General features: G+C 35.8%; 1 long non-coding RNA gene across 1 annotated transcript in view; it reads right to left on the bottom strand.

Moving 5' to 3' along the window:
- Positions 1–2,651: 2,651 nt before the first annotated feature.
- The window catches only part of LOC113263662 (uncharacterized), a 53,585-nt gene continuing 36,912 nt past the window's right edge, over positions 2,652–19,324 (bottom strand). The window contains exons 4-7 of the long non-coding RNA XR_006410688.3: positions 13,832–14,201; positions 8,574–8,753; positions 7,879–8,044; positions 2,652–3,435 (exon numbers count right to left, since the gene is read on the bottom strand). This is a non-coding gene — a long non-coding RNA (uncharacterized LOC113263662). The remainder of the gene's footprint in view (positions 3,436–7,878; positions 8,045–8,573; positions 8,754–13,831; positions 14,202–19,324) is intronic.

Genomic DNA, 19,324 nt, shown 5'->3' with positions numbered 1-19,324 from the left:
ATAAATATAAGCTTTATGGCAACCCAAATATTTCATGTTTGATTTATGAATATGATGGGTAGGAACTGTTACAAAACAGAAGGTAAATCCTTAAGATATTCAATTCTAGAATGTGTTCATGACCTTTTGTGCTTTGTGCCACATAATGAATTATTCATAGAGCATTGATAACAATGTGACATACAGTCTTAGACACACTGGATCAAATCACTGAACTGGGGGATGGAAGACTGTAATTCTCATTTTGGCTGTCATTACCTGTGTGACCCCGGCCACTTCATTCATTCATTCACTCAACAACATTTTAGAAAACTTCTGCCATCTTCTATGAACTCTACCATACAACAGGCTATAGCAGTTAACAAAATGTCCCTGACTTCATAGAGCTTACAGTCCAGCCATTTAACCTCTAGTCAAGACACATCATTTCTTTAGTCTCAAGTGTTCTCATTTATGAAAGAAAAGAAAAGAATTGGGTATTTACAATATTCTATCAAATGCTCCTGAGCCTTATCAATAAAATATGTGCTTTCAGTCATGTTCTCTATAAAGATTGTGTGTTGTCCTAAGTTCTGTATACCATGTTGCAACATCCCTATGTGACCGCTAGCAATTGTTCCTTGAGCCAGGGGGTATTTGTACTGTAGGATACGTCAAATGCCATCATAAGACTTGCCGAACAATGCAGGTGTGCATCCCATAGTCAGGAGCACTATAAGTTTCAGTCTACAGCTCAGAGCATTCCAAACAGTGTGAATGGACTATGGGGATTGTGAGCTGACAGCAATTCCGTCCAGCGTCAAGAGGTCTGATGAGGTATGGGGGGCTAGAGCATCTGGCTTGTGGTCTCCTAAAGCCAGCAGCCTTATCTGTTGCCTTTCATGTACTGTATACTTATATCATTTTTTAAGTATGTCATGATGTAAAAGAAATTGAGAAGTATTACTCTAACCAACCGAGTTGTAAAATCAAAAATGCAAATTACAATGAAGGTAAAGAAATAAAGAGCAGAAGAAATTTAGGAAAAGGTCACAGGGACACCAAAACTAATTCAATATTATCTGTATAAAATTGGTACCAACATATATTAGACTATTTCAGAGAGTATAAAACTATACATTAGGGCTCCTGGGTGGCTCAGTTGGTTAAGCGTCTAATTCTTGATTTTGGCTCGGATCATGATCTCAGGGTTGTGAGATTGAGCCCTGCGTAGGGCTCTGAACTTGGCAGGGGAGTCTACTTGAATTTTTTTCTCCCTCTCTGCCCTTTTCTCCCCTGCTATAAATAAATAAATAAACAAACAAACAAAATCTAAAGGAAAAAACAAAAAACAAAAAAGGGGTGCCTGGGTGGCTCAGTCTGTTAAGCATCTGCTTTTGGCTCAGGTCATGATCCCAGGGTCCTGGGATCACGGCCCTTGTCAGGCCCCTTGCTCAGTGGAGAGCCTGCTTCTCCCTCTCCCTCTGCTTGCTGCTCCCCCTGCTTGTGCTCTCTCTCCTCTGTCAAATAAATAAATAAAATCTTTTAACAAACAAGAAATCTATACATGAATATGACATTGAATCTAAAGTGAAGGAGTAAGTGGGCATCTTTTGTCAGAAGTCTCAAAGAAAGCTATAAATTCGTTATTTTGGCTCATGAGGCAGTAACCCTATCCCCTTTATTTAGCACATTTATAAATATTATTCTCTAAAGGGGCTATAAATAGCCTCCATATTTGTAAAGTAAATCACATATATTATCAGATCTAAAGTCCACCGGTATGTCCATGAAACCCTAAGCGGTAATTATTTTTAAAGCTTCCTTCTTCTCACTAAAATATCAGAAAATAAGTTAGTTAAAGCCCTGATTTATAGAATTCCTTTGATCCTCTCACCCCTCAAATTCTTCAGATCTACCTCTCCATTCACAGAGCCACTGCCTGAAGTCTACCTTTCAAGTCTATCATCTGATCCACCTCCCACTATTTCTAGAATGCCTCTCTGTCCTCTGCAAGACATTTTAAAGGATCTCCTTTATCTATATAAATGATTCCCACAGAAGGAGGGAGGTACAGACATTATAATCTCAAATTATTTAGGAGGGATTTGTATGTTTTTCAAGTGGATTTTTTTCTTTAAAAGTAAGTAGCAGAGGTCACCTGAATAACGTCAAAGTTCCTTGACATGGCAAACATGGTCTTTCTTGATCCAGATTCAGCCTTTCTCTTTAGTCTTATCTCCCACCATCCCTCTTTCAAACAATTCCAAACTGTTTACAGTTCCCCCCAAATACTGGTGCATCAAATGCTGGTGTATTTGAATATGCCTTTCTTTTGCCCATCACATCCTCCAGCCCTGCTTGTCATGCACTTCAACGGCACCTCTCTGATCTTCACAGTTTATCACTCTGTGTTTTGCATCTGCTGCTCTTACAACACAAGATAAAAGTATCTTATGTCCATCTTATCCACTAAATAGGACCTTTTTTGAGTATGGAGATTATGGATTGTATTTTATTCAAACCGGTAAGGCCCAGCCTATATTAGGTACACAATAAATATTAAATTAAAGGAACATTTTTCTATAAGGTTTTTCATAATATTCTTTGAAGCTTTAGAAGTCAAAACATAATTGAGGATCCTTGTAGAATAATAAGATGTCAACCTTGAAAAAATGTTTTTGACTCCTTACAAAATTAACAACATAATAGTTCATTGTAGCCAAGGAAGGATTTGAAGTTAAAGTACCTATACTCAAAACCCCTTCTTTATTTCGGCAATGATTATGAAGCAGGCAGTGTGCTAGGTACTGAGTATTGAAAGAAAAAAAAAGGGTTGCTAGAACCTTCCATTCAAAACGTATCTGGGTTTGATATTCATGAAGCCACCCAAACTTCACTCAAAAACTCATGAAAATAGAGGGGGAAATAATGTTTTCAATATCATCAATTACAAAGATGAGTAAAAATCAATACCAGTATCTGGAAGGAAATGAATGTGAACTGGTAAATTTCCAAGTTTTAGTTAATGTTCTACCTTGCCTTTGTTTCACAAGATAGGCCTGGCCTTCAGTAACATAGCATATGCTTCAACATTCTAAGCAAAAGTATTTTAGACCTAAATTCTATACCTGGCTATAAGAGAGAGGCCATCTTCAAAGGGAACTCCTGGCAATGCTAGCCTATACTACCTTTTTAAAAAGAAAATAAGGTAAAGAGAGCTTCTTGTTCCATATTACCAGAAAAACAACAACAACAAGTTTTGGAATTTCTTCTGAATGCACCAGCATGAGTCGTATGCCAATTTCTGAATTTCTGGGCAAGAGAATTAAATGAGTTAATTGGCCAAACTTAGGTTATCTCTCCTTACCTAGAGAGAGAGCAGTAAGGGCAGGTGGTCATCCACACCTAAACTCCATAGACTAAGAGTGGGCTCTTCCGAGTATAATCACACCACTGGCATAAGAAGAAAGAGACAAATATGCTAAAAAAAATCAGGAACTGCATAAGTCCACTATAAAGTAAAGAGGGAGAAAAACTCCCTTCTGCATTATTTCTCACTAAGAATATGAAGACTATAGTAGTGGGTACTGTAGATAGGGAAAATCATGTCTTCTTATAATTATGAAAGCAGGTTTGAGTTCTCAGACTCTACAGAAAGGCCTTGGAAATCCTCAGGAACCCACCAACCACATCTAGAGAGCCATGGCTATAGAAATACTTTTGAAATTTTGATGACTGCTAATCACTTGGAGATTCTGATAAAATATAGATTGTGATTTTGTTGGTCTAGGATGGGGCCTTAGAGTCTTCACTTCTAACAATTCTCAGACAATAGTAATGCTGCTGGTCCACGGACCACTCCAAGTGGCAAAACTTAAAACAGTAAGGACATAAATGGAAATCCAGAGGCAGAAAAGAATTTGTGATTGGTTTACTCTGTTTCCTCTGCCTGCCTCTGCTGCCCCATCACAATGTCAGTTTTGTTCTAAGACTGATTTCATCTTGATCAAGGGAGGTCTGCAAGAAGCATTTGAGCTTTACATTTCCTCTTTTGTATCTAGCTAGAGAGAACACTTCCTACCCTAATTAACCAAAAGCTTGAGCTCATGTTCCTGGACCTACTGAAGCAGTGCCTTGCAGGCAGCAAAATGTCGTCTGCTCATTGACTCAAAACTGGAATACATGAGGCATTCACTGTCATTCATTCATATATATATATATATAGAGAGAGAGAGAGAGAGAGAGAGAGAGTCATAAACACATATATGAATAGATGTGTACGTGTGTATATAATGTAATGAGGGGGATGAAGTTGCAGGGATGTTGGGCTTCCAAGCAAAAGCAGAATGTGAGAGTAGGAAATAAAATTCCTATAGAGTAATGGGAAAATAAAAATGTCCCATAATACCTAGTAGCTAGAGTTAACTAAAAAGGAAGATGAGGGGAAAGCCTGCTGGAGCCCATGCCTGGAGCTTTAAAACAGGGACATGAAATTTTCTTACAAAGAGCCAAATAGTAAATATCTTAGGCATTGAGGGTCTCTATCACATATTCTTCTTTTATTTTTGAACAATCCTTTAAAAAAATGTAAAAATCCTGCCAGCAGGAGTTACCAATCCTCCTTTATATGAAGGTGTAGTCCCAGGGGTGCCTGGGTGGCTTAGTTGGTTAAGCATCTGCCTTCAGCTCAGTCCTGGGATGGAGCTCCATTTCCAGCCCCATGTCCAGCCCCATGTTCAGCCCTGTGTCCAGCCTTATGTTGGGCTCCCAGCTCAGCAGAGAGTCTGCTTGTCCCTCTCCTTCTGTCCCTTCCCCAGCTGGTGCTCACTCACTCTCTCTCTCTCTCTCTCTTCCCCCCTTAAATAAATAAATAAAATCTTAAAAAAAAAAAAAAAAACCTTAAAAAAAAAAAGAAGCTGTAGGTCTGGAAGAGGCAAGAGAATGGGGACATAGCCAAGTGAGCAGACACCTAGCCAGCTGCCCCTGGCCTGGAGGATGAATCCGCAGTAACCCCAACACCTCTGTCAAATCACTGCTAGTTTCCACCCAAAGTTCCCTCTCCCCTTCTTCTTTACTAAGATGTTCCTGATTTTTCTCAGCTGAAAAATACATCCAATTAGAAATACTTGCCTTCTCAGAATCCCATGGTGGTGAAGTTGTCACATTTGCATAATGGGGCCAAGAAGATAAATGGAAAATACTTAGTGGAATTTCCAGCCATTTTTGTACAAACATATGTATAGCTGGTATGCTCTATTGACTTTCTCTTTTCACTTCTCTTTCTCCCTCAGGAGGCATGGAAGTATAAGAGCTCTCCAGAGTCTTTGAGGATGAAAATCAGGTTCTAACAATGGGGAAGAAGAAGGTGGGAAAAAGCTTGGACATCTATGATTTCACAGATAGCCTGTGTCCAGAATTTCTCTTATGTGAGAAAAATTAATCTCTATTTGATGAAACCATTTAGTTGGCATGCTCCATTGGCCTTTGCTCCATGGATTCTGTTACATAAGCCCGAAGCAATAATAACTGATACGTCATTATGGGTTGGTGGGTGGGTTGAAACATTGTTACGAGGCACAGTAGAATCTGGTCTGAAGCAAAGAGCCAGGTAAAAGCAATGGCAATTTTCTGAATCCTCTAGAGGGAAAGAGAGATAAAAGAAAGGAAAGGCTGATAGGTAGGGGAAGGGAGGGGAAGAGAGAAAAGGTATAAAATGTAATCAAATAAGTCAGCAGACTAAACAGAATGCTCATGAGGAAAGCCAGCTGTGAAAATAAAAAACAGATCATGAATTTGCCATATAAGTTATTAGAAAGATCAGAGAATAACTTTAAAAATAACAATGTTTAGCTATTCACGGACATAAATGAAAACATATTACCCCTTAAATGCAGAAACATCTTTTGAAGAGAAAACAAGCAGAAATGACACAGAGGTTACAAATGACACATATAGTATGATGTCACATAAAAACTGTGGAAACACACAATATAATACATTCATTGTGAATAAGTACATGCAAAGTAATGGTATGAATTATGCATAGGATTGATAAACAACAAATTCAAGTGAGTTACTATTTCTGGGAGCAGAGGAGGAAGGAAAATGTGATTGACAAATGGTCTGAAGGTGGTTTCAGTGGTATATAATGTATTTTTTCATTTTCTAAATTTTAAGTAAAAAATAGAGGAATGTTAGAATTGATTGAGCTGGCTCACATGTACTTGGGAATAAATTACATGTTTTGTATATTTAAAATATATAATAAGATGCTATTATGGTGGCTATATGTCATTATACATTCACCCAAAACTACACAATGTACAACACCAAGAATGAACCATAATGTAAATAAATTATGGACTTTGGGTGATGACGTGTTAGGTCCATCAGTTGCAACAATGTACCATTCTGGAAGGGGATGTTAATAATGGAGCCTTATGCATGTGTGGGGACAAGGGGTAAATGGAAAATCTTTGTATCCTCCTCTCAATTTTGTCATGTACCTAAAATGGCTCTTAAGAAAGTAAAGTTTTTAAATACATAAATATATAATTTTTAATTTTTAAATATTTTTTGTAAGGGCTCCACAAATTTTTATTACTATCATTACACACAGTTTTCTATGAAGGATAGGAAAACAGATATGAGGTTGTATTTTAATGACATGGCATTTTGTTATTATTTGTTTGATTTTTTTTTTCTTCAGGTTATAAGGAAAGGGCATAAGGAGCAGCAGCAATTACTAATACGATGTCTGTTTCAACTCCTGAAAGATTCTTTTTTTTTTTTCTTTTTCCTTTTAATTCCAGTATAGCTATTAGTTTCAGGTGTACAGTATAGTGATTCAGCGATTCTACATAGTACTCAGTGCTCATCAAGATAAGTGTACTCTTAAGAAATATATATAATATCTTAAAATAAAATATATTGCAGATTAAAGACAAATAAAAGACAATATATTGCTTTATCACAATATTTAAATCAGAAAAAATATAATTAAAAAACACACTTTTAATAAGAAGGAATAATAAAATACATTTCATGCTGATATAGGGACTAATACTTCAAAAGAATTTAATAGTCATAAGTGTGGATACACTTAACAACCTAGCTTTGAAAATATATGGAAAAAAATGGCAACACCACAGGCAGAAATTGAATACCCCACAGTCACAGTGCTCAGACACGAATAAACCAAATAAATAAAACTAAATGAGGATACAGATATCTGAATAACACAAATAACAAAATATTGCCATAAATATAGAGAAACCTGTGAGTAACAGCAAAATTAACATATACACTAAAAAAATTTACAAACATTGACCATGTATTTAGTCTTAAAAATCATCACATGAAACAACTCAAATGGTTAATGAATGTGAGAAGATAGTTGAACTCTGTAGTAATATACAAATCACAGAAATGCAAATTAAACCAACAGTTTGAAGTAGTTTTTCTAAAATTAAAGTGTTTGATATTTCCAAGCACCAGAAAAGTTGTGAAGAAATGGTACTCTCTACTACTGATGCCAGGAGTGTAAAGTTGTAAAAATGCAAGTTGTCAATGCATTTTAATGGTGTCTATGAAAAGTAAAATGTACATTTCACATGATGGATCAATTAAACTTTTAGGTATCTATATTAACAAAACACTTTGCATCTGCATATAGGTATTTATTGCAGCATGGCACAAAAAAACTAGCAATTTTACTAAAATTTTCACTGGTAAAGAAATGATAAATAAAATGTGATATATATATATCAGTTAATGTGATTGAGATATATATATGTGATAGATACATATATATCACATATATTTATATGTATATATATATTTATATTTATATACATATAAATATATAACAGTTAAAAAGATGAATTAGAGGGGTACCTGGGTGACTCAGTTGGCTAACCGTCCAACTCTTGATTTTAGGTCAGGTCATGATCTCAGGGTTTGAGATCAAGCCCCAAGTCAGACTCTGCGTTCAGTGTGGAGTTTGCTGGAGATTCTCTTTCTCTCTCCCTCTGCCCCTCCTGCTTGTGCTCTTTCCCTCCCTCTAAAATAAATAAATTAAAAAAAAAAAAAAGATGAGTTAGATATTTTTATACCATGGACTTAACCCAAAAATATATTGTGTGAGATGAGCAATATCCAAATTATAAAGTATGAGGCTCTTATTTTAAACACACATTCCTAGGGAGGAGGTGGTTGACTAAGTAGGTTATAACACTCCCATTTTTCTCTTATTTCAGGTTATATCCATGTCCTAACTGTCTGGGTTAAATCCATTTTATATCAATATGTAAGAAATATTCTTGCCTAAATAAATGAACCTGAATCTAATCAAGTTTTTAGAGCCAACTGCCAATTACAGAAAATATGAGAAACGAACAAGTTAAATGAATCACAAAGAAGAAAACAAAAACCCAGAATCCATTTGCTAAGAGCAACTGATTCAGTTTTTACAAGCCAAAGGTATAAAGAAAAGTTTTAAAAAAGGAAGTTGGGGGGATGTGGGCAGTGGGAAGTAGGACTGATCCAGATTTTCAAAAGTCTTAAGAAACAATACCAGTTTGAGGGGTCACCTGGGTGGCTTAGTCGGTTGAGTGTCCAGCTCTTGGTTTCAGCTCAGATCATGATCTCAGGGTCCTGGGATCAAGCCCTGTATTGGGCTCCCTGCTCGGTGGGGAGTCTGTTTGTCTCCCTCTCTCTCTGCCCCTGAGCTCCTGCTCAGCGCTCTCTCTCTCTCAAATAAATAAATAAATCTTAAAAAAAAAAAAAAAAGAAACAACACTAATTTGACACATTAATGTTAATTGAAACAAATCAACAGTAAAAAGACATTTTAAAGAGTCAGGGAAACTTGAAAATGGATGGCATATTACATAACACCATTTTTAGGTGTGAAAACAGCATTGATACATATTAAGAAAATGCTCATTTTTCTTAACAATGAATGCATAATGAGGTATGCAGGGGCAAATTAGGTCTGGGATTTGCTTTAAAATATGAGTAATAGCAACAATGACAAAAGGGATTGATAAGGCAAATGCAGTAAAACCTTGCTAATTGTTTAATCTAAGTGGTGGATAAAGAAGAGTTAGTTTGCTATTTTCAATACCTTTTTGTATTGTTTTTAATTTGCTGATGAACTTACTTAAATTCTTTTCAAATTTATATATAATATTATACAATAGTTCAAAAAGTTTAATTGAAGTACAATTAACATACAGTGGTATTAGTTTCAGGTATACAACATATTGATTCAACAATCCTATACATTAGACAGTGCTCACCATGGTAAGTGTAGCCACCACCTGCCACTATACAATGTTATTACAACATTACTGATTACATTCTCTATGCTGCACCTTTCATCTCTGTGACTTATTTATTCTATTACTAGAAGTTTGTATCACTTAATCCTCTTTATCTATTTTGCCCATTCCCCCACCCAACTCCTCTGGCAACCACCAGTTTGTTCTCAGTGTTGAGGAGTCTGTTCATTTGGTTTGTTTATTTCTTTGTGTCTTTGTTAGTTGTTTTGTTTTTTAGATTTTACATATGAGTTCCACATTTTTGTATTTTAAATTCTAAATAAAATATCTCTTAGTGTAAGTTTCCTAAAATATTAATAGACAATATCATAAAATATTTTTTATTTTTAGCTAAAAACAGTAAATATCAAAGAATAACTGCCAAACCTATATAATTAAAATTAAAAATTTTTACTGAATATTTAAAACAAAAATTGAGCAAATGAAAAGCATTTCATGTTCCTAGCTACAAAAATAGGTTATTATGAAGATGTTTGTTCTTTCTACAGTAAAGCCACTCTTAAAAATATCCTAAAGGATTCTTTATCAAGTTTAACAAAAATGACAGTAATTTTTCTGAGAGAATAATATAATGGAAAAATATGATAAAGTATTATAAATGGAAGAAAACAACAAAGATAATTTTGAAAACCACATCAAATAGTGACAATCTTAAACTTCCAGATATTATCAGATTATAAACAAACTGTGAAGGGTATACATATAGAGAAACTCTAAGGAACAGGTCGTAAGTACAGAAACAGATTTAGTCAGTGTTTTTTCTTTGTTAAGTGGGATTTCTAATTCTCAGTACAACATTGGATGATTAAACAACTCTTTTTGTAACAACTGGTCAAATTGTTAAAAAAAGTGATCAAGTTAAATTCATTTCTTAAACTACTTAGAGAAACAAATTTCAGAGATTTTCCAGTTAATTAAAAGTACCCCCCCATCTAGACATTTTAAACAAAGAAAGTTTAATACAGAAAATTGATTTTTCCTATAATGAAAAACCAAAAAGGTAATGCAAAATGTAGCAACAGCGGGAAGCTGTTATTATTCCCTGGTGATTAAGGGACGGAGGGTAGTGGCAGTGTAACCAAGGCCCAGGATCAAAACTAAGGGAGAAAAATACCAAGAAAAGATTGTTATGTTCACAAAACAGTAACTTAAAACTTTCATATCATATGGCAAAAATTATAAGAGTAAATTTAAGGGGCTAATAAAATGGAGGGAAATACGTGTAACACACAGAAAATCTTGCATACTTTAAAGATAATTTGCAAAAGAAGAAATGTAAATGTAAACAAACTTTCTTCAATGTTCAGCTTCATATACTAGACATAAAACAATGCAAATTAAACCAAAGAGAAGGCGGTAGTACCTCAATGAATATTAGGCTGAGTTAAAATCAATAAGCAAAAAAATTTTTAAAAATGTATACCATATGCTATTTTTGCAATAGTAGGTGTACTTTTATCTTTAAGGTTATAATATATTTAATTCTAGCAGAATATTGAAAGGGGAAAACCCCAAGCCAACTTTCTAAATATTAATTTTAAACATTTGTAAAAATAGTAGCTAATGTATAGAGTAGTTGTTGTGCAAGCATATGAATGGGCTAGGTGAATATCATTAATAAAGGAAAGAAAATCTCAAATAAACTTATAATTCTATGCTTGCTTAAATTGTCTTTAAAGAGTTTTCATCCTAGTTGGCATTCCTGCCACATAAATGTGCTAAATCTGTGCCCATTGTGCAAGGCGAAATATGTTTGCATGTGTTTAAAATACATTACCAATTAGAATTCTTGGTTGTAAACAAAAGAATCTAGCTCTGGCCGATCATTCCAGAGGAGGAATTTATAAAAGGATTTAGAGAAAGCCTAAAGAATCAGCTGGCATGCAAATACGCAAGCTTGCAAAATAAATAAAGGCCATGGGAGGTCAAAGAGCATGCAATTAGATGCTTGCTGCCTTCCTGCTGCTCACTGCTGCAATGATTGAACATTCACTGCCATAACATTGGCCTCACAAGTACTGGGCATCACCATAAAACTAAACACTAAGTGTCCCTGTCTTTACCTCATAACCTTGAATGGGTCCAGAGCAAGTATTCCCAAAATATACCACTTTGGCATGTGGACTACTTTGAGCTGAAGGCAACTGAGACCCTGTAGCCTTGAGAGAAATTTTGCCCCTCTCTTAACTACACAGAAAAATCTAAACTGAGGATATTTCCCAGAATTAATTATTACTAGAGATAAATTTTACCTGAGTGGCCCATATGTATGGCTGAGCAAACACCTAATTACCAAATATTTGCTCTTCTTCTTAGTGCCCTGTGAATTGCCCTCCTTCCCTTTGAACCCCCAGACTCCCATCCCATTCCTTACTCAGGATGGCACATATACCTCATTTTACCTTTCTGTCTTTGAACCTCTCATGTACATAGGGTTCCTCTATATATGAAATTAAATTTGATTTTCTCCTGTTTATCTGTCTCCTGTCAACTTAATCCTCAGATCAGCTGGAAGAATCTTTTAAGGGTATAAAAAAATTTTTCCTCCCCAGCAACATCAAAATCAAATATCTGAAGCTAGAGTATCTCTATAGCTGAACTAGATCTGAAGTCTATGTTTAACTGCCAGAAAGCCAGGAGTAGGGCTATATACCCCACTTTAGCTTAGCTAAAGAATAAATAAAACCTTTCTTTCTGCCTAGTTTGGAATCCTCCCAAATCAAAAGGTGTTTGAATATTGGGTAGCCAAATTTGAAAAATATCCAATAAAGTTTATACCTTTGACTTCCCAATATACCCCATATATGTTTATACTCTCCTAGCCAGCATCTTATCTATTCTTACATATATTTCTAATTTCAGATTTTTAGGGTGATTCTTTCACTTCTTTGGTACTTTCAAGATGGTAAGATTAGAATGCCTTCAGGATGGTGATCATATCTTCAATCCTAAAATCTGGTGGTTTTACTTTGGAGAGTTACAGTAGTCTTTCCTTAGTTTCTACCATTGGGTCAAGTACATGAGGTTCCCCAGGGAATCAGTTGGTTTTTGTTCATGCTCCTCTCTGTTTCTACTGTGTATCAATATCTTATTTTCTATTAAATAGCCTAGGTCAACATTTAATGTTTTTCCTATATGCACATTGGTACTAGTAAGTCTATTTGTTTTGGGTGTTTTTTTTTTTTTAATTCCAAAATAAATATCTATTCTCATGAGAATGAAAGAAGCTGTCCAATGTAATTAGTCTGCCACTAGGTAGCTGGTTGGACCACTAAAATATGTGGTTCTTTAAGAGCCCATACAGTATCCTGATCTGCCACAAACAATTTCTGCACCATTGGATCTATCGGACCATAAGGGCTAAGAAATAAAACTGATTACACAATGTCCTTCTCTTGGTCTTGGTCCCAGTAAAAGTAAGTAATCTTTCAAATCACCTGCTTGATAATTTGGGTAAGTACACACATAAATATGGTAAACTAAAGCCCTCTTAACCCATCTCCACTTAACTTGTACCTATTTGCAAAATTAGCAAATGCTCTTATATACACATACATTTTTAGGTCCACTAATTGAGTTGTTATATGCTTGTCAATATTCCATTGTATTTATTCGGGGACCTACTCGTGTATATTGTGCTTCTATCTAAAATTGCTTGTTAATTATCTATTGTGTAAAGTAGTGAAATATGAACGTGAAAAGAAAGTTGATTCTTTAAAAACTAAGTTAAATACATGGAAATATTTAATAAAATTAAACTCTTTAAAGTTACGATCAATTAGGTGTAAGACAATAATAAAAACTGGGGGAAAATCTATGACTGTAAAGATCTCTGCACTTAAATTGTTTTGCAAGTGTTTCTAAGTTCCCACCCAATTTAGAAAAGCTTAATTGTGGTTATAAAAAAAGAAAACTCTGTTAGTAATCTAAGCAAAGAAAAACAAAGCCTATTTTTTTTGCACAAAGAAAGCCTTTGTTCTATCTCAAAATATTGATAAGTGCACATTTGTATATTTATTTATTGAATTTTTGCCTTTTTGAATTATACAAAGCTATACACCATCATCAAACTAGCAAGTAGCCTAACAAGCTTTGTGCATCTTTCTTAAAGTAAGTGATATATGATGAAGCAACTTGTCCCTTGAAGCAGATAGCCACCCTACTCATTGATCCCCCAAAAGCTCCAATGAGGTTGCAGGAACTTGTATTTCCATGGATTTCCTGCTCTTTGTTTAGTACATACTTATCCTACATGGGCATTGAAGGCACAAACAGATTCTGGCTTTCTAGGTCTTGTCAGCTTAATGTCATCAGTGAGCCAGTGATAACCTATGGCATGATAAGACAATCAAGATTCCTGCAGGCTGTGGCTCTATTTGGCATAAATCATTGAGACAAGACTATGAATTTGCATTACTATCCCTGCTCAGTGTAGTCAAACTTCTGGAGTTTTCAGCTATGTTGGGCAAGATAAAACATCATTTTTAAGGTTAATATCTGCTTACCATTCACCAGACGTGGAAATAAAATCTTCATTGAGAAAACCATAATTTGACCAAGAGTTGACTACATTTATGGTAATCTATTAATATTCTCCAAACTGCATCCATCTTCTGCCCCTGCCAAGGCAGATGGTTAAATAAGGATGTGATAAGAATCACCAAAACTACAACTTTAAAGTATGGATGTTACCTTTGATATATTGTTTTTGTGAAGGAAAAAAAGCTCTAGAATCTTCCCTTGCTCCACACTGTCCCTTTCTTCCCAAGTCAGGGCCAGTGTGAGGAGTTTGTCAGTTTTTGGATGTGCCTGATATTGCCCCTCCAAATTCACTTTCCATCCTTCTCTATCCTGATCTCTTCCCAGGAGGCTGACCTGTATGGATTACATCATGAAATTTTGAGTCCTCTAGTGTCTGGTTGGTTTTAGCTAATGATTCTTTGCAAAGGAGTGAAGTCAGAATATATCTTTTCCTGGTTCCCTCTCTGTGAGTTCAAGTCATGGTAGCTACATCCCTTGATAGAAAGTTGCTGTTCTCAATGCATTCTTGTCTAAACTCCCATCTTACCTTCAGTTTCTGGGCATCCCTCCTTCCCCTTATCCCTTTGGGCCTGGGGATGGTAAAAACTGCACTGTTGTTAGCCCCTGTTTCCCTCACTTTGTGTTCCTCCACAACGTTCATATGCCTTTGAAATTAGCCCCTTTGTTTAAAAGCAAATAAATAAAAAGTAAAATTATCCTAATTTGTGCTGTTTGCCCTTGGGACTCAAATTGAAACATTCAGTAGATTTATTTCCCACCCACTCAAAAAGAAAAAAGGCACAGAAATGAGTACTAGGTTTAACATACATTTGAACTAAGGTCAGCACTTGCTTTATTACCTCATCTCTACAATCTCCTGTTCTAACGGAGCACCTATGTGGCATTTCTGCTCATTCAAGATGAAATTCAGTGTCCAATATCACAAGAATTTTTAGTATTTTTCTTTCCCATCATAGAGTTTCCGTGGCAATGGCCACAAGTCTGTATACAGACGACTAGGAGGCAAATTCATAGGATATACTATTGTTGCAGCATTTCCTTTATTCAAGAAGCTGCTCATTTATTTCAGTCATAATCCCATCATTAGCAACCACCAAAAGTTTGTAAATTAGATAATCCTAGTTGCCACATCAACGCTGCTTTCTACTGAGCAACCCATACTTACTTTGTTTCTGTTAGTTAAGTATCTCTCCTTGTTCTCTACAACCTTGGGGTGTGGAGATTCTCATAGAAATCAGGGAGTCATTGGGGTGCCTGGATGGCTCAGTCGGTTGTGCATCTGCCTTCGGCTCCAGTCATGATCCCAGGGTCCTGGGATGGAGCCTCACGTAGGGCTCCCTGTTCAGCAGGGAGTCTGCTTCTCCCTCTGCCTGTGCACGCTCTCTCTCTTTCAAATCAATCAATCAATAAAATCTTTTTAAAAAAAGAAATCAGGGAGTCCTGTTCATCTGTAGTGTCTCTCATGGAGACAAAAACCCATTTTGTTGATTTTTGCTGAACTTTTGTGTCCATAGCTAATCCATAGTAGCTTTGATATTTTTTGGTTGATACTTTCATTTCCATCAACAAGTAAGACCATGAGTATCCCTACTTTAGAGAAAATAATCCTCCACAATTCATTTCTGAAAGATGTTGGCACTCTACTCACCCTTTATTTCTCATGGCCTAGAGAAAGAGTGTCATGTGGCTTTTCTTCGGAGATATATGTAGGGGGTAATTCACACATAATAAATCTGCTTCAATTTTGGATTAGTTTTGCTAGTAATGTTACCAGGTTTTGCTGGTGCATTTTCACACGGGATTTAAGGGGAAACAAACAATTCCGAGGTTGCCACTATGTATGTGGCTTGAGTAAGTTCACAGTGCAAAGGAAAGATTGTGGGAACCAACTGGTTTTTTTGAACATGTAAAATTTCAGATGCCTATTAGATGTCTAGATTGGTAGCTGGAAGTGGACATATCACATGATCTGGAGTTCCTGGATATTCAGGGCTAAAGATACAAATTTGAGAGTCAAAAAAATGTAGATGGTCTTTAGAGCCATAGGACTAGAGGAAATTACCTATGAAGAAAAGAGAAAAGGGTTTAAGTCTGTACCCTGGGGCACAGGGGATGTTTAGAAATCAGATATAAAAGAAGGAACCAGAAAAGTAAGATGAAAAGCAGCAGCCACTGAAAAGTGTCATGGTAGAGAAGTCATAGAGTGGCGCAAGAAGGCTATAATGGTTAATTGGGTCTAATGCTGCTGAGAAATAGAGTGGGATAAAAATGAGAAGTTACCAATAGGTTGGCAACATTCAAGAGCTATTTCACTGGAAAGATCAACAAAACAGGAGAATTTAGAAGCGTGGTTTAATGGCAATTGGGAAGAGTTACATAGGGATATAGCACAAATGGTTGGAACCAAATGATTTTTAAAAATCTCTTCCAGCTTAGTTATGTGTGATTCCCCATGAGTACACCAACTGTTGGGAATATGAAAATATAGGGCCCACAGCTGATGCTCCATGAGAGAGATCTTGGATAGCTCATGCTTCAAACCCAGCAGGCTTCAGTAGAATGCATGCTGATCTCAACTACGATAAGCCATTTTGCATGGTCCAAAATCTTCTGATGAATTAGGTACAATTAAAAAGTCAGTAATGTGGAAAATAAAGTGGCACCCTTGGGTTTTCAGTACTAAACTAAAAACGTATGAATGGCACATATAATAAAAGGTGAAAATGAAATTTGTTTTGATTGCTACAAAGCTAATGAAAAACTGGTTTATGGGGCGCCTGGGTGGCACAGCGGTTAAGCGTCTGCCTTCGGCTCAGGGCGTGATCCCGGCGTTATGGGATCGAGCCCCACATCAGGCTCCTCCGCTATGAGCCTGCTTCTTCCTCTCCCACTCCCCCTGCTTGTGTTCCCTCTCTCGCTGGCTGTCTCTATCTCTGTCGAATAAATAAATAAAATCTTTAAAAAAAAAAAATGGTTTAGGGAAAGAAATGAGGCCATCATGTTTGTTGGTACATGCTAATTCCTAGCAGGAAAATTTCAAAGAGAGAGGGAGAGATTAAGTCACTCCACAATAAAAAGGTAGCCTGATCAAACCAGAAATTTTGCTAAATTCTTGGGAAAACCAAAATTAAACTTCAGAATTAAAAGATGGGATTTCCACACCCATGACACTAACCAACTGGTTGTTTTCAATGTATAGGAGTCCCCCCTTCTCCACATTTTCATTTTCTGTGGGTTCAGTTACCGGTAGTAAATGGCAGTACAGAAGCATATGATCCTCCTTCTGACAAATGGGCAGGAGGTGAGTAGTAGCTAACATTATGTCATGATGCCTATGTCATTGACCTCACTTCTTATCATCATGTAGGCACTTTGTCATCTCACATCATCATAAGAAGGAGAAGGATGAGTACAGTACTATAGGATATTTTGAGAGGGGGACCTGCATGGATCAGTTAGTTAAGCCTCTGACTCTTGATTTCGGCTCAGGTCATGATCTCAGGGTCATGGGATGGAGCCCTGCATCAGACTGTGTGCTCAGCCTGGAGTCTGCTTGTCCCTCTCCCTCTGCTCCCCTCCTTGTTCATGCTCTCTTTCTCTCTATCTCTAAAATGAATAAATTAAATCTTAAAAAAAAGATATTTCAAGAGAGAGACCACATTCATGTAACTCTTATTAACATTTTTGTTATAATTGTTCTGTTTTATTATTATTATTGTTAATCTCTTACTATGCTTAATGTATAAATTAAACTTTGTCATGGATATGTATGTATAGGAAAAAAACATAGTGTATATAGGGTTTGGTATTATCTGCAGTTTCAGACATCCATTGGGGGTGTGTGGAATGGATGTCCTGCAGATAAGGGGGAACTATTGTAGCTCTCAAAAGAGCTTTAATGGGGGTCAAAGTGTTTTTTGGCTTGTGAGACTAAGTGATAAATTGCTTGGCCAGCATGTTCTTCCTCTCCAAGCTTATAGAAGCTTTTTGTTACACTTTCAGGGAGATTGGTTAACAAATCTAGATAATCAAACTAAAAACTACTCTTACTAAAAGTTTAGAGTATTGAAAGTGTTGAAAATAACTTGAAAAGTGTTTTTTTTTTTGTAGTGAAATAACATTGTAAACCACAAAGTATAACTATGGGTCTAAGAGCTACAAAGCTTTTTTATTTTTAATTAGAGAAGCATGATGACTAAAATTGAATTCTCAAGAGAATTGATTAAAATTTTATTTAGCTGTTTTTCAAATTACTGTAAAAAGTGATAATTTTTTACAATTATAAGTAAATAATACTCTTGAGAAAGTTAAGTTGACTTAACTATTTTTCAAAATTTAGATATATATTTAAGAATCTTATTTATTGCATCTATTTTACAATTTTATTGATCCATGTATAGAAAGGACAGCATATTAAGTAATTCTTGTTAAAACATTATTATTGGTAAAGAAGTCACTAATAAATGTTCATTATTATCCGTTGATAAGCATAGATGTGTAACCTGACATACCAACACGGGAGAATTAAATTCCTAAGTAGAAGCATAAAAAGTAAAAATAGATTGAAATTATTTGCATAAAATGATTTAATACTGAAATATCATATTTCCAGAAGTCCTTTTCTGCCTAATTCTGTATCATTAGTCAAAAAAAAGAATTACCAGCTAAGGTATTGTAATTCATTACCAAAAAGTTTGTTGTTACATAGTCTTGAATATGGGATGTATAACATTACATCACCCACATGTAATATAAATTGTAGTATGACTATTTTCACTATAGGCACTTCTTAAACATCCCCCAAATTCTCCTCTATAGTATCTCTATTTGGTAGCAAAATTAACCCTCATCAATTATTTTTAGAAGTCAGGTCTGTTCGTTGGTGTCTAATTCAGAGAGAGAATGACTCCATGCAGTGGTTCTTAATGAGCACATGCATATGAGCTAACCACCTGACTTGGAAATAATGGCCAGAGAGGAAGGAAACAATGAAAAGAACGGTAGGAAGTAGTTGTATCCAAAATTTGACTGAAGGAAGGTCTTTGTCACAAGTGCATGAGGGAATTAGCAGGGTAGTTTTCCAGTTTGTGTCTCTCTATGTTAGAAAAGTAAAAGATCTTTGAAGCACAAGGGATTATTAACAGTAGTAAGTAAAGGCATATAAAGCCAGCAAACATAAAACATAAGGATACATACTGCTGACATGATCAAGCATGTTAAAAATAGAACAAATTAAAATTTGAGTTAATTCTACCCAATCAGTAAATTGTGCATAATAATAGCAAACACCAAGGATTTTGTTATATAAAATAAACAAGAAAATCCATGTAATGTGAACTGTGTTCAGCACATAATAACTGTTCAAGAATGGAAACTATGGTGAAAAGAAGGATAATGAGGGGTGCCTGGGTAGTTCAGTTGGCTAAGCATCTGCCTTCAGCTCAGGTCATGGTTAC

Source organism: Ursus arctos, unplaced genomic scaffold, assembly GCF_023065955.2.
Source record: "Ursus arctos isolate Adak ecotype North America unplaced genomic scaffold, UrsArc2.0 scaffold_3, whole genome shotgun sequence".
Classification (NCBI taxonomy): Eukaryota; Metazoa; Chordata; class Mammalia; order Carnivora; family Ursidae; genus Ursus; species Ursus arctos.
Note: the sequence above shows the minus strand (reverse complement) of the source record. Positions and strands in the feature narration are given on the sequence as shown.